This window comes from Gymnodraco acuticeps, unplaced genomic scaffold (genome assembly GCF_902827175.1).
Source record: "Gymnodraco acuticeps unplaced genomic scaffold, fGymAcu1.1, whole genome shotgun sequence".
NCBI lineage: Eukaryota > Metazoa > Chordata > Actinopteri > Perciformes > Bathydraconidae > Gymnodraco > Gymnodraco acuticeps.
The window spans coordinates 4216191-4230965 of NW_022991216.1; the positions used below are offsets into that span (position 1 = coordinate 4216191).

Here is a 14775-nt window from a genome sequence, read left to right on the forward strand (position 1 = left end):
TCTTTCTCTTCCCCTCTAAGTTAATAAAAGATACAGAAGTCTAAACGTTTCATTCAATGATTTAGAGGCCTGCAGTATGTTGTTTATTAGTGTAGGGATCCATGGGAAGCTTCTGTGGGAGTTTCTGTGTATTATCTCAGGCTTATTCCACGGTTTTTGTAGCAAAATCACTGCTTGCTTTCCCACTGTTTGAACCCAATGCTAATGTTGATTATACCTTATTCGATTGCGTTTAATTTCCTTATCAGAATATCACTTTACATAAAAACAAAGTCGGTGTTTTTTCGGAAAACGCCTGCTGCTGTAGGGCAGGCCAGGTCATAAGTGGATAGAAACATGTTTAAAAATAAATTGTAGCTCTAGAAGTCATTTGTTTGGCAGAATGATTTACAATAGAGTCTATGCTTAATTGATATATATTTTGTTTGTTTATGAGAACCACTGCTGTTGTAAAGGTAGTGGATGCGCCCTGAGCATGCTGATAAATGAAAAGCATTGTCACAGAAACAATGTCTTCATTGTGACGTCAGTCATCTATCAGTACAAACATCCTCTTTTTGAGATATACCAATCTAATCTGCTCCATTTATCCAAGGGAAGTAATCATGTGCACTGTTATTGGAAGGCTCTGCAATCCTGTAAATGTTGTCACTATTGAGTTCAGACTATTGACCTGACTGTTAACCCGGGCTGAGTGCTGCTCTGTCTGTACAGTAACCAATAAAAAGACTCAACAGGGCTGGGTAAACCAGGAACAGTCAGCCATTAGTTAATTATCTACAGCGTGATGTATGTGTGTCATTAGTATGAAGAGGCAGAGTAACCTGATCTGCTGCTCACTATGTTGACTTTACAAGGCTCCTATTGAGTTTTCCTTAGTCAGCCCTTAAGGACAGATTGCATTCTTGGATCATGGATTAATTGATGCTGTGATTAAGTAGTCGTATTTGTAGCAGTGCTTCTGCTAACTGTTGTTATTATTGAAGGGTCTATAGAAGAGAGATTGCCTCCACCAATGTATGAAGATATTCTTTTGCTTTTTTTATGAAACGCAGCATTAAAGCAGCATGGTTTTCTGGCCACTAACGTAAACAAAACTTTGACATTTTCCTTTTAGTGTTGTTTAAGTGAACAAATAGTTGCCTTTGAAATATGCAAAAGGCACAGGGCAAGAGTGTCATTCATTGTTCAATCTCTGTTGTAGCTCTGTTTTTGGTCTCCACCACCTCCTGATGGAAATATCTGGCTCTTTAGCTGCTCAATAATACACTGTGCTTAATAACTTGGGTCAACTGACGTTTTAGTGCTGGGCAGGTAGTGTACAGTTAGTTTATCAAAGTTGTTTTTCTGGTGAGATGAACCAAAACTGTACATTTAAACGTCCTGTAAAACCTAAAGAGTGGGCTAAAAAATGTCTTAGTACTTTTTAGAGCTGGGGGGAACTGTAGAGTTGTGTGATAATTTTCTGTGGGATTATCATTGGGGGAAACTTTTCATTTTATACATAGTCATTTGAACCACTGCTAATATATAGAAATGTGGTTTAACCTACAAGGAAAAGAGCAAAAGGGATGTATCGCACAACAAGGCCATCTAGGCACTATTTAAACCATCATCTAGTGAATACATGTGATCATAAAATGAATACCTGCTTAATCAAAACAGCCTTTTGAGTTTTCACAAGTTGAAGTTAAGTAGAAGCAAAATGCTGAAATGAGTTAAAGTTAGTGATCCACCAGTTGGACCCATGTTTCAATATCTCTGTTGATTTCAGATTGAAATGAGGTTGTGGGAAAATGGATTGTGGTTTTGAAAGCACCTTTCACACAGGGTTTAGGATTTATCCCTCTTAGTGACTTGGCTGGATTATATAATCCACACACAATGTGTTGTTGTGCTAAACATTATGCGACTTTCCCACAGGGACCCACGTCACATCAAACGAGGTTTGCAAGCATCAGCGTCTCTTTTTTGATGAACATGTGAAACAGTTGAAACGTTTGTTCTCCAGGTGCAGCTGCTTGTCTGTCTCAGGTTTAGATGGAAAATACCAGTGAGCTAAAAGAAAAGATGCTCATTAAAGTTGTGGAGCCACCAATGAGTGAAGTGTGTCTCTCCTGAGATGGGATGGATTTGTGATTTGGACTCATCGCTGCATTGTCCTGCTGTCTCCACAGGTGGTGAGAGGACTCTAACGTCATCTGGATTTAACTGAAGAACTCGTCTCTGCGTCCACACCAGAGGTTTGTGTTGTTTTTGTCTGAGGTGTATTTGCCATTTAATTGCATCTCCACTCTTTAGTCCACTCACATGTTCCTTTGTGGAGCTTTTCCTCTGGAGATGTAAGACCCTTTGGAGTTGTGTAGACTAACAAAACAAGCAGAAACGTGGCTTCCTGCTTTTCTTGTTATATTATTGGGGTTCCTGGCACCTGCCTCTTACCGGTGGAAACACAAGCTGTTGTCATGGCCCCTATTGTACCGGCAGGTGTAACATCACTGCGTTAAAGTTAGCTTCTTACTGTGAGCAATTGCTTCCTACACACAGTCATCTGTGGAAGTGACAACCATTTTGTTTTTCTTTATTTGGCATTTTCACTGCACTTTACTCACTTGTTTTAAGTGGATGATGCTCTGTTGAAGAGTTTGCACAGTTACAGTTTTGGAGTTGTTTTGTTTAGTTGTCAAGCCACCGTCAATCAAATCTGATCCACACAGATCTGAATACAAGCTTTTCTCTAAACTCTTTATGTATTAAAAAACTGCCACGGATGTATTTAAATGTATCTGAACTAGTTTCTTATTTTGTTGTTGTTGAATTTGACATCCATTGCCTTCAATGTATTTATATAGAAATGGACATGCAGCTAAACACATTTTAATTACTTTTTACACGTATACATATATATATTTTAAAGTGTAGATAGGCCGTACTACAACAACAACAACAACAACAACATTTACATTTGTAATTAGTAACACATGGTTTTGGCTTTTAATTGGGGCCTCACAATTTGAGATTGATTTCTTTTTTGGATACATTTAAAGGCATGTGGAGTTAAATCAACCATTGATTTATAGCCAAACCTCATGCAATTGTATACAATAGCTATAAGCTTCTGGATTTCAAGGACAGCTCAGCATTTGCAATGCTGTTGAATTTTGTGTTTCGCTTAGAAGTGTTATTTATCTTATTATATTTTTCCACTTAACGACCCTATGAGTCATCTTGTGTCCCCTGTGTTAAATCCTGTGGACTGCTGCCAATGTGACCTTTAGTCAAGTGAATAGGAAACAGCATCTTAATCAGCTCCAAGTTCATGCTGTCGTATCTTCATTGTCTTCCACGCTGACTGTCCGGTGTGTTTATCAGGATGAACCAGGAAGTTGGGGGTGTTGCGGGGGTGTTGCGGGGGTGTTGGTGTGTGGGTGCCTGTTTTTCCAATATGGAGGAAAACAACGTGGTGAGAGATAATGAGCAGGGACCACCTGTGAAGGTCATTTCAAAGTGGAAAGCCCCCTGCTAAGATAACAAACAGAATAATGGTTTGTCATTTGCTCCTAAAATAGGGAGACTTTATGTCAGCGGCCCACTTCCTGTTATCTCACACTTGTTTTTGACTTCACTTGTCTTTGTCTTTCACACATGAACGGGAACAGGCTGCCCCTCAGGTTTAACCTTTGAATTCAGTTTAAACACACTTATCAGGAAGTTTGATAAAAAACTCATGTGTTATATGTTAATACCCTAAGCTGTTATCCAGAGATCATTTATTCTGGAAATATGAGACATGACAGTTTTGTATACATCCTGCCATGTCAGCTTTTAATCAGACACATTTTTCCTATTGTGTCTGCAGGATACCACAGCGGTGTCCAGTGTGAAATAATCTTTTTATATGAAAAGCGGGACTCTTTGTCTGCAAGTGAAAGCATTTACACATCTCACTTTACTCCCCGAAACCGGTCTGACAATAGCAACACGCTTCTACATTTCTCAGCTTCCCACCTCTCTGTTTTGTCTTCCGTGTCTCCTTTTCACTCAGCTTCTCTCCTCATTTGTCTCCATCCCTCAGCTCCTCGCCTCCCACTCATGTCGTTACCGTGATTTGCCAAGGGCCTGCGAGCGGGGATGATATCACTTGATACTTTTATTATCCGAAACTCGAGAGAAACTCGGTGCCAACGTTCCTCGGCTGTGCTTACTTTTGATTTTTTAGGAGGGTATCAGGTTAAGCATGGAGTGCCCCCAAACGGCAATGGTTCTGCCTCCCTAGGGGCGTTTTGATAAAGCGGCCATCTCAGTTTGCAGGGGAGTTAGGATTAAACTGCACTCATCCCAAGCACAAAACACGGTGAGAATAATGCCCTAGAGAAGAGGGCGAAATACCATCCACTCGCCTCAGCAGAGAGGCTGATTTCCTGAGTCTGGCCTGGAAAACAAAAGGGATTTGAAGTGGAAGGACTTTCCTCCTGCGACCCCTGTGTTTACGGTCCCCGGGGCTGTTTGAAGGGCTAAGGTGGGGCTGGAAATGATTAGGCATAATGGACACAGTGTTAGGCCTCAGGGCCCCCAAACTCTGCAGCTCTTTAACAGTGGGAACCAGAGTGAAGTGCCGGGCTCCTCAGGGCTCCCCAGAAAGCAGCACTCAGGAATTAGGTGTCAAGAATGTAGCTTCACATTTCTTGGTTATTATTCCTTTAACAAAAAAACTTAACCTCTGGCAAATGTCCAATATCTGCAAGGTGATATACTGTCAAATGTATTGTTAATTAAATGTCGCATGGAAGGACGATTTGTAGTTAATGTACTGCTTAAACTGCCTTAGGCCCAGCAGGGATTTAAGCTACATGCTCATGCTTAAAATGATAATGTTCTCATGCTGTTTAACAGCTATAATGGTGACCTTGGTAACAACTTTCTTTGGCATGTTACCATGCTTTCTTATGCTAATTGGCACTAAACACAATCACAAGTACAGCTGAAGTGTAAAACATTCTTAAGTTTTGAAGGAATTTGGACATAAACAAAGTATTTTATAAAGTGAATATTTTAATGGGAATGCTGATACACCAATATCTGTTACGGTTCTTCAACAAAACGTTCACATGTAAGAGATGTATCTCTCATTCAGAACAATGAAAAGGATGAAGAATGAAATTACTACACATCACCATGGAAACCTTTGATCTCTGGACACCTTGTTAGCTCAAATATAAACACCTGTGTCATGGAACACGATGATGTCATAACTCCAACTGAAATGCTCAGAGCAGCAGACTTCAGATAATGGTTAATGGTCCTGCTCTCAACAGCTCTACATCAAATATGATGTTACGTAATGTGGTGTTACTATGGCAACGCATCCCTCGCCATAAAACAGCAGCGGACTTCAGATAATGGTTAATGGTCCTGCCTTCAACAGCTCTACATCAATTATGGGGTGTCATCATATGCCGTTTCCATGGAAACGCCATAAAAACACGCCATAAAACACGATGTTGCTGTAACTCCAATGGACACGGTCCGATCGTCCCCCAAACTTCGCTTGTATATCACCGGTCCATGCCTCAACAGCTCTACGCCAAATCTGAGATCTCACCATAGGCTGTTGCCATGGAAACGCATCCCTCGCCATAAAACACGATGTCGCTGTAGCTCCAATGGACACAATCCGGTCCCACAATCTTCACCTGTATATCACCTCTCCATGCCTCAACAGCTCTACCTCAAATCTGACATCTCACCATATGCCGTTTCCATGGAAACGCATCCCTCGCCATAAAACACGATGTTGTCGTAACGCCTATGAAAAGGGTCAAAACAGCACCACACTTCAGATAATGGTTAACGGTCCAGCCCTCAACAGCTCTACGTCAATTATGGGGTGTTATCATATGCCGTTTCCATGGAAACGCATCCCTCGCCATAAAACACGATGTCGCTATAACTCCTATGAACATTTTCAAAAAGTGCTCAAACTTCACATGTGTGCTAACAGTCCAGCCGTGAAGACATCTACGGGACAGTTTTGAGATTTATTCAAATGCCGTTGCCATGGCAACACAATGCTCACCATGAAACACGATTTTTTTCATAACTTCAGTGAAAATGCTCCAAACGGCCCAAAACTTCACAGGTTTGGGAACGATGCAGCCATCAACACATCTAAGCGTATTATGGGGGTGTAATCAAATGCTGTTGGCATGGTGACAGATCATTCGCCATCAAGTTAGTTCAAAAGTTTGCAGTTCAAATATTCTGCTGCTTTTCCAAGCCTTTTTACTTTATTTTCTTCTCATCACACATTCAAGCCCCCAGTGTTCATGTATCATTTCAATCTAAATTCTTCACTTTCTTTCTACACATTACATTTCAGCATAGCAGTTTAGCGTCAGCTTTTCAGCCTAAAGCATTCCCACTAGCAATTTCTTCAGGAATTGCACTCTCTAGTTGGATCTGATGCTGGCCCTAGATTAAACTAATGGGATCATCAAATGTTTTACAATTTATCCTTAAGGGAAACATGAGTGTCTTGACCAAATGTTATGGTGATCCATCTAATTATTGGTGAGATATTTCAGTCTGTGATTAGTAACATTATATTATATCTTACGTCACTAGCCTGGCACAATCTGTTATCTACCACAGTTTTTAAGTTGAAACCCCCCGCAGTACTGTTTGTTTTCATGCAGAAACCAGTTCTTCTGTTTTGGTTTCCGAACAACAAACAGTAGTGACAGTTGCCCTGTTGCCATTGTTCCGTGTTATCTCTGTTTTGTTGCTGCTCCTCAGCCTCTTTAATTCTCGGCTCAAACGAGCAGGCGTTGACATTCAACTGCTCAGAGATGCCATGCAGACTAAGTCAGACCAAAGACAAAAAAACTCTCCTTTGTGGCACAAAACAATCTTTCAGAGTCTGCGGCGTTCCTGTTGGCCACCCACTCTGAGACCGCTGCGATGTGTCAGATGCTCTTTGTTTTCCATCACCCTCTTAACCCTTGTGCTGTGGGCCCGCCATGCGAGGGCTGTTATGGTCAACACGAGAAGATGAGGGATTGTTGACCCCCGCCTTCCTCCACAGAGGCACAGCTGAAGAATGACCCCCCCCCCCCCCCCCCCCCTTCGCCTACTGCAGCGACTCCTGCTCCACCTCACCATTCAAACCAGACTGACACACAGTCACTCAGATCGTATAAGCAGATGTTGCCAGAGGGGAAACAGTTGACCACTCGCAGCGAGATCAAATAGAAGTATGCATGTTTTGTGTGCCCAGGTTCACATGTGTGTTTTTATTATGTTCTACGCATGTATTTGGACTATAAAAAGACTCTTGGGAAAGGTGAAACTGTTTTCTTTTCCCCTCACACTGCTTGTTTCTTGAACTTTCCCTCTCAGTCGGAGGTGTTATAAGGCCTCTGTGCCTCTGTTAGCTCCTCACCTCTCGCAGGTGTACTCCCTGCTGACCACAAGCCGTGGGATTGTTCCCCGCTCCGGACTCTGCAGCGTTATTCCTTTTTTCCCTTCCTCTCTCTTTCCCACGCTCCTGTCTTGCTTCCCCCGGAGCTCCAGTGTTGGGATTTCCTCAGCTTCAACACATCTGTGTGTTTATGCTCCAGTGGTACTCCCCACAGAAAGTTCATAAATTAACAAATATGCCGCAGAAATATCTCTCCCACACTAAGAGATGTTCATCCACCTCTTTTGACAAGACTGCGATGGATAAAAATGATGTGGCGTGACCTCGCTGGGGAAATGTATCTGTCGGCTGTCATATTAAATAAATGGATCGATGTCAGATATATGAATAAGGTGTTGGCAGTGAATATATTGTATAGCAGGAAATATGTCATGCAGCTTAACGAGAGGTGTCCTATCAGCAAGTGACTTTTAACACCTTCAATGTTTATGTTAGGATCATGAATGGAGATGGTACAGGGGCTGGATATTGTTATAGGACTGACCCAAATGTGTATGTTGCACATAGTATTGAAACTGACTTAAAACTATCTGGATTGAATCATCATTGAGACAATTTTTTGTACTGACAAATGTTTTTATTCATTGCGAAGCTTTTGGGGTTTTTCCCATTCTAGTAGTTTGTTATATGTAAATGGCCTGCAAAGGCTACAATAAGATAAGATAAGATGGTACTTTATTGATCCCAATTTGGGAAAGGTTTGGCATTTTACAATAAAATAATACAAATTCAAACATAAATAAATAAACAAGAAAGTAGAAAATATAAATGTTGAATTTAACAAGGTATTATATATATATATATACGAAATTATATATACATAAATATATGGAATATGAATATTACATATTGAATAGATTATATAAATGTACAATGTGGTTTTATTCCAAGAGAAACTATGGAGCAGAGTTCTCTTCCAGCCAGAGGTGATTTATTGTACAGTTATTGCAGTGGGCAGGAATGTTTTCCTGTATCGGTCCTTGTGACAGCGGAGCTGCAGCAGTCTGTTGGAGAAGGAGCTTCGCTGTCTGTCCAGCTGGAGGTGGAGAGGATGGGTGGGGTTATCCATGATAGACAACAGCCTGTTCAGTGTCCTCCTCTCCACCACAGCTTCAAAGGGGTCCAGCTTGATGCCGATGACAGACCCAGCTTTCCTGATTAGTTTATTGATTCTGCTGGTGTCACCGGCTCTGATGCTGCCCCACTAGACGGCACCAAAGTTCTGTCTGAAACGTCTCCATTGGACTCCTTTGTCTACTTCTATAGCACAGTGACATCACTATGTAAAACTCTCGCTTCTATTGGCTAGCGCTCCAACAATGCTTAGGGGTGGACCAATCACAACTTTCAGACGTAGGGTGAAAAGAGGTTCTGCAGCACAGGCAGTATGAGAAAAATAAAGAGCTTTTTGAACATTAAAGCATCGAGACATGTCACAGTAGAGACACAAAATACAAACATGAACCTGACCTGAGCATAATATGTCCTCTTTTAGTTTATGTATGATGCATGTTGTAGTAGAGTGGCCTGAGACTTAAAGTTTTCATTGACAATAAAGCTTCTGAATCTTGAATCTTAATATGGCTACTTGTTTAAGAGAGAATTAAACATAAGATAACCGTAGCTTCTTTTGATATGGAAAAAGTGATTCATTAGTAGAGAACACCCAGCCCTGCCCTGCTTGTGAGTTAGACGTTAAACATCTGCCTGCATGTGCCCGTTGATGGGCCTGAAGCAGCCGTGGCCTTGAAGTGGCCAGATGGTCGTAGCTGCTCCCAAACTGAGCTCAGGCTTCTCTGATTGCACGGAGAAACACATGTATAGCAGTGAAGACTCCCTTACATCCATTTGTCACTCAGGATCTGCTTTCAGACGGCATATTTGAAAGTTAAAACGGGTAGGCTATACTGTTTACATCCATATGTTACCACCAAGTGTGCTATCGGATGCTTGACTTGTCTAGACATTTTTTATTCACTCTAGAGAGTTTGGCTCTTTAGCTGGTGAGCTGCCATTATTATTATCCTTAAGTGGAAACTCCATAAGCTCTCATCAGGGCCAAATATTCATCTGTCCATCCCTCGTTTCCATCTCTTTCCACACTGAACCCTGCATAGCCTCTTCAGGGTGGCTGGAGTGATGTAACCCTCGAGCAGGCGCAGCTCCGATTAAAAACACGTGCAGATAAAAAAACCTAATTCAGATATCTGAGGCACGTCCGGGAATCATGTGTCGACAGTGACACAAGCCAAACATTTGGTTTCTGTCGTATGAAATCACTTTCTTGTTGAGCTTGAATATCCAGCTTTCAGGTTTATAGACTTAAGAACACTTTTTGTTGTTGTAATGTTCATAACTATGTTTTATGGTATCACATGAAATCTACAGAAAGGATCGGGTCCTGACATATGCTGTCTGTACTGTACAGTTTTCAAACGTACCCCATGTATAAATAACAATCTGTAAGTAGTGACATTTGTAAAGATCTTTGGAGCTTGCTGCTTTGCTCTGTGGTAAAATATAATATGATACGGCAATACAGAAACGGTATGGAAAAGATCTTGAAACAGCTGGAAACTTGGAACCGACAAACTATCCAATGCTAATTTGTATTTAGATAAAATGTGATTTATTAGTGGATAAAGTTTTCATCACCTTTTTCCAGCAAAGCCCTGCCCACTTCAAACCAATTAAGAGTGTTGAAAAGCTTAAATACAACAACATTTTATGTGAAGTAGAGCTGCAAACGATTAGTCAATGAATTGCTCTGTTAATGAATTAAACAAAAAAATGTACAAGCAAAAAGTCATAAAATAAGTGTTTATAATATGAGAACTTGCAGCTGATCTTTGTTATATAATTGCGAACTGGATATCTTTGGGTTTTTGACTGTTAGACCGACATAACAACACATTTGAAGATGTTATCTGGACAATTCTGGAAACTGGGATTGTTATTTGCAAACTTAATGTGAAGTAAACTAACTGGATTATGTCATTGTACGGTTTACTTTAAATGGTGTGTTGCAAGTAAGAAAATATTGTGAAACAATTGTCATGTTAATGCCACTCCATAAAACACTGTCATCCATATCTTAGCTAAATTGTCAGATGCTTTTCGTTTCCCTGACTTGTTATCTGACTGTTTTCAGCCGGCTTTGTTCCACTTTCTTTAGATCTACGAGATACTATTGATCAGAGTCTGACAGGGTAAGATGAATTACCAGCCAGACTCCACGAGTGCTCTGTCTAATCTGTATGACGGATGATGTAGCCTGGCGTGTAAACATACATATGTGTGGATGTGCTGAGGAGGACTTTCTCCGCTGTCTCCTCTGATCCTCTGCTCTTTGATGTGAGGGCCTGCGATGTGTCCGAGTTCCTTCAGCAACGTCGGCTTTCCATTAGCCTGTAAGATGGTATTTGGTCAGTCTCTGTCTGATCTGCATCTCCAAATCAACAACATGCTATCTGGAGACGAGCCGAGGTCCGCTCACAGGCAGGTTGACTTCTGAAACGACTAAAAATATAAACAGGGAGCATTGTTAAGATATTTGAGAAGCAATTGACTGTTTTCTAAACATCTTCCTCCAACTGTGGTTGTCCCATCTGCAACTAAGCTTGTTCAGCTTTGGATTCTTTGGAAGTGTCTTTTTTTCTTTTAGTTAAACCAACTTTCCGAAACCAGAAGAGCAAACAAAATGGCAAAGGTTTCAACTGTTTATCAGCTTGAACATAAGCTACGAATTACTGCTAACCAGTTAAGTATTTACAGTGATGATAATTAGTGGTCTCCAAGGCAGAGGAGCTGCAGGTCATGTCAAAATAGAAAGTTCATGGTCCTGGATGGTAGCCTATGTATGAATTAAGGTTAAAGTAAGCAGCTCTGCTCTTCATTGGATTTGTTAAAGGGAAGTTTACAGTGCAGCTGCGTTAGCCACGTTAGCCACGTTAGCCGTGTTAGTGCTATGTTTGTTAAGCCCCAAGCCTGTTTTTCAGGTCTCAGGCTCGAAAATGACATTCCCAGAACTAATGACTATATCTTCACTTCTACAAGTAAATTAATAATCTTTTTTCTCAAAGCAATGATAAACCTGAGTTGGATGTAGAAAAATCAGAATCAATATATAATTGTTTTATTTTAAATGAAATTCAGATTGAACATAGAAAAATGTAAATTATAGAGGACTCTCCTCCACCTTGGTGTAGAAACAGCTCTTTATATCCGTTAGCATAGCTAGCTAACCAGATGCTAATAACAACATTCCACGTTACCGCTCACTCACTCACTCACAAAATGCGCTCGTGCCACACACACACACACAGACAGAGCCGACTTTGAATGAAACACAGAGACCCAGAAGTACTTGTACTGTACTGTATATCATATTATTTTCGATGGCTTTACTGTATAATCAGTATAACAGACAGGGCCGTCCCTGGCCAACATGAGGCCCCACGCAAAGTTATATGATGAGGCCCTCTGTTTCGCGAGCGCCACACTAATTGCGCTGCATAAGATGAGGCCCCCTCCGCAAGGTGAGGCCCCACGCAGTCTGCATGATCGGCCTATAGGGAGGGACGGCCCTGATAACAGATGAACAGATCGGCACTGGGCTTTGTGGGAGGTCTTCATTGATTAAAGTAACAAACTGTTAATTGTCTGATTAATAGAGGCTATCTATCTGCTGAACATTGAAGAGTTAATCAAAGAGTTCATTCAGCTAACGTTAGCTTGATTGGCTAGCTAGCTCCACCTGAATAAAATCTGTTACTAACAGTTTGGCCAAATCAACAGTTGCTTGCTTTAATGGAGAGGTCTACTAAAAAATATTGTGAATTTCGAGTTGTAAACTACTAGACAAGAAAGGTAGCTTGACAAAGGTATCAAAGTAGAATTTTGGGAACGGTCCGTTGTTGTTATCCTGGGAAAAGGCTTTTTAATGATAGTTTAGACATTTAATGGAGACTTTGTGTGGCTTTTAAAATGGCCCATTAACTATTCCTATCCAATTCACAACTGTGTGAGGATAGGTCACCAGGATTTATTGGAAATGGGTCAAAGGAGAGTTTTAATTAGGTTTAGAATATGCATCTGGTTTGAAAGGAACTGTTTTCCGACTGTTTTGTCTTGAACTTCCATTCAAACTGATAAGAAAGACTTCTTCCGCAGCTTTCCACGCTGCTTTCAAGTGATTTGGCCTATCAGCTTCCCTTCCTGCTTGAGCCGGCCTCTTTTTCCATCCTCATATGGAACTCATTTGTCTCCCCTGTGTGAGGGAATACACAAGTCAGACGGACACTGTAGCTGACTGCAGTGTTGGCTAAACGCACCCCAGTGCTGCTGTAAGCAATCCTGGGACACTTTGCTCCCATCAGCCAGAGAGTGATCCATTATTCAGACAGTGAACCATCCGCCCTATCAGTCAGATAACTGGTCATCCAGGCAGCTATCTAATATGTCAGATACTTGTTGTCAACTGAAGAAGAATGGACCAGATGTAGCCTATGTTTTTATTGCACTTACTATAAGTGGAATTTTCATCAACTTGTAGGGAAGTTGTAGGCTCACTTTTTTTCACTTGTTCAAACTCTTGCCATGTACGTATGTGTTTTCTTTATGCAGACTATAGGTAGTAAAAATATTACTATAGTGTAGGCTATAAAGAAGTGAATTCTCTGCGAAAGTGCCAAAAACCGCAGCTAATGCAATGGCGATTTTAGGCTGCTTCAAAAGAGGAGTCACACTCAATAAAATGCATAACTTTAACAAACATGTTTACTGTTTGGCACAACATGTTCATGGGGGAATTTTGTTATATGACTTACCGTTTTATTTTCAAGTTAAAGCTTAAAGCTACAATTTTTAGCTGCCTTTGAGTGACAGGTTGGTGCTGTTCTAAATTGAAAGCATTTCAAATAAATGTATTAGAGTTAAAGTAGAAGATTTTATTCGAGATTACAGCTAACTAAGTAAAGTACCTAAAAATGCAGTACTTCAACAAATAATACAAACCACTATTGGTATAGCATACTTCTAAACACATTTTAAGGTAATGCACAAAATAGAAATAGCAATAGTATGCATTTCAAGTATACTAAATGACACATAACTGTGAAGGAGTTCTGTGGTATGAAGTGTACTTAATCTACTTTTAAATACACTTTTATAAACTAAAATGTCGGCCAATTAAGTCTGAAAATTATAAAGCTAGTCCACACAGAAAGTGACAAACGGTGTACATATTTGCAGACTTAACCTTGTGTACTTGAGTTTTTTTTGTAGAGGAAGTGGAAATGTACTTCTCATTTAGGCTGATAATAGGAGGTTGGTCTAGGCTGATTGAAAGTGTGCAGAGAGCAATGAAACAAAGCGCGAAGGAAGGTGGGGGGAACCAAGACAGAGAGAGAAAGAGGAGAGACCCTCTGCAGCCACAGCTCGTGTTATTTTAACCCAGATTCAGCACTGAAATATGGCCACCATGTGGACCCTCTCAAGAAGTGTGGCTCCAGTACCGGGCACAGCCAATGAGAGCAGAGGTGGGAGGAGGGACGTGGGGAGGGTCTGGGAGTCTAGAGTCAGAGAGAGAGAGAGAGTAAGGCATTAAAGTGTGTGAGCAGAGGAGGAGAGTCAGGGCAGAGACGCTGCATCTCCAGAAGAGCTGGACTCACAGACCAATGGAGACAGGTTTGTCTGATTTCCTTCATTATCCTGCTTTAGTTTGGTCATTTAACAAACTGAGAGGTGACAACTTCAGTCAATTATTCGATCTTACTGTCATTAGGACTCGTGGCTGATGTGATGGTGTGTAAATATTGTAGTTTAGGTTTCAATCACAGGCGCCTGGATGCTGAGCAGATGTGCAGAAGTGTTAGGAAAAGCTGGCTCCTTAGCAGTGGAAACCCTGACTATGGTCTCCTTTTGTTATTGGCTGCAATCTTCCTGAAATAATAGACTTTCTTTGTCTTGCAACACGTACACTCCAGAGCTAAGAAATGACTAAATCAGACTGATGCCTAAAGTAAGAAATGCTGCCTTGCTGTATTTGACTTATATCTTCACAGCCATTATTTGTAAAGAAAGTGTGACCTGACTAGTATTTGAGGTCCTCTGTGACCAATCATCCCCTGCATTCCCTTTCAGTAGCTGCAGGGGCTTCTCATTCAAACAGATCCTCACAGATTATAAGCCCTTCCTTTGTTTTAAAATTGCTTTGCCGTTGGGTCACATCAGAGAGTCATGGGCTGGACTTGCAAGAAAATCAAAGCTGCATACTTCTGAGTTTGTCCTTGGAT

General features: G+C 41.0%; 1 protein-coding gene across 2 annotated transcripts in view; it reads left to right on the forward strand.

The window, feature by feature from the left end:
* lhfpl2a (LHFPL tetraspan subfamily member 2a) overlaps positions 1-14775 on the forward strand; it is a 42640-nt gene that overhangs the window by 15445 nt on the left and 12420 nt on the right. Inside the window, exon 2 of one of the 2 annotated variants that reach the window (XM_034238820.1) lies at positions 2178-2243. The gene's annotated coding sequence lies outside the window, so the exon portion shown is untranslated. Of the gene's footprint in view, positions 1-2177; positions 2244-14036; positions 14168-14775 lie in introns of those variants that run through there. The other variant, XM_034238821.1, reaches the window with a different exon arrangement.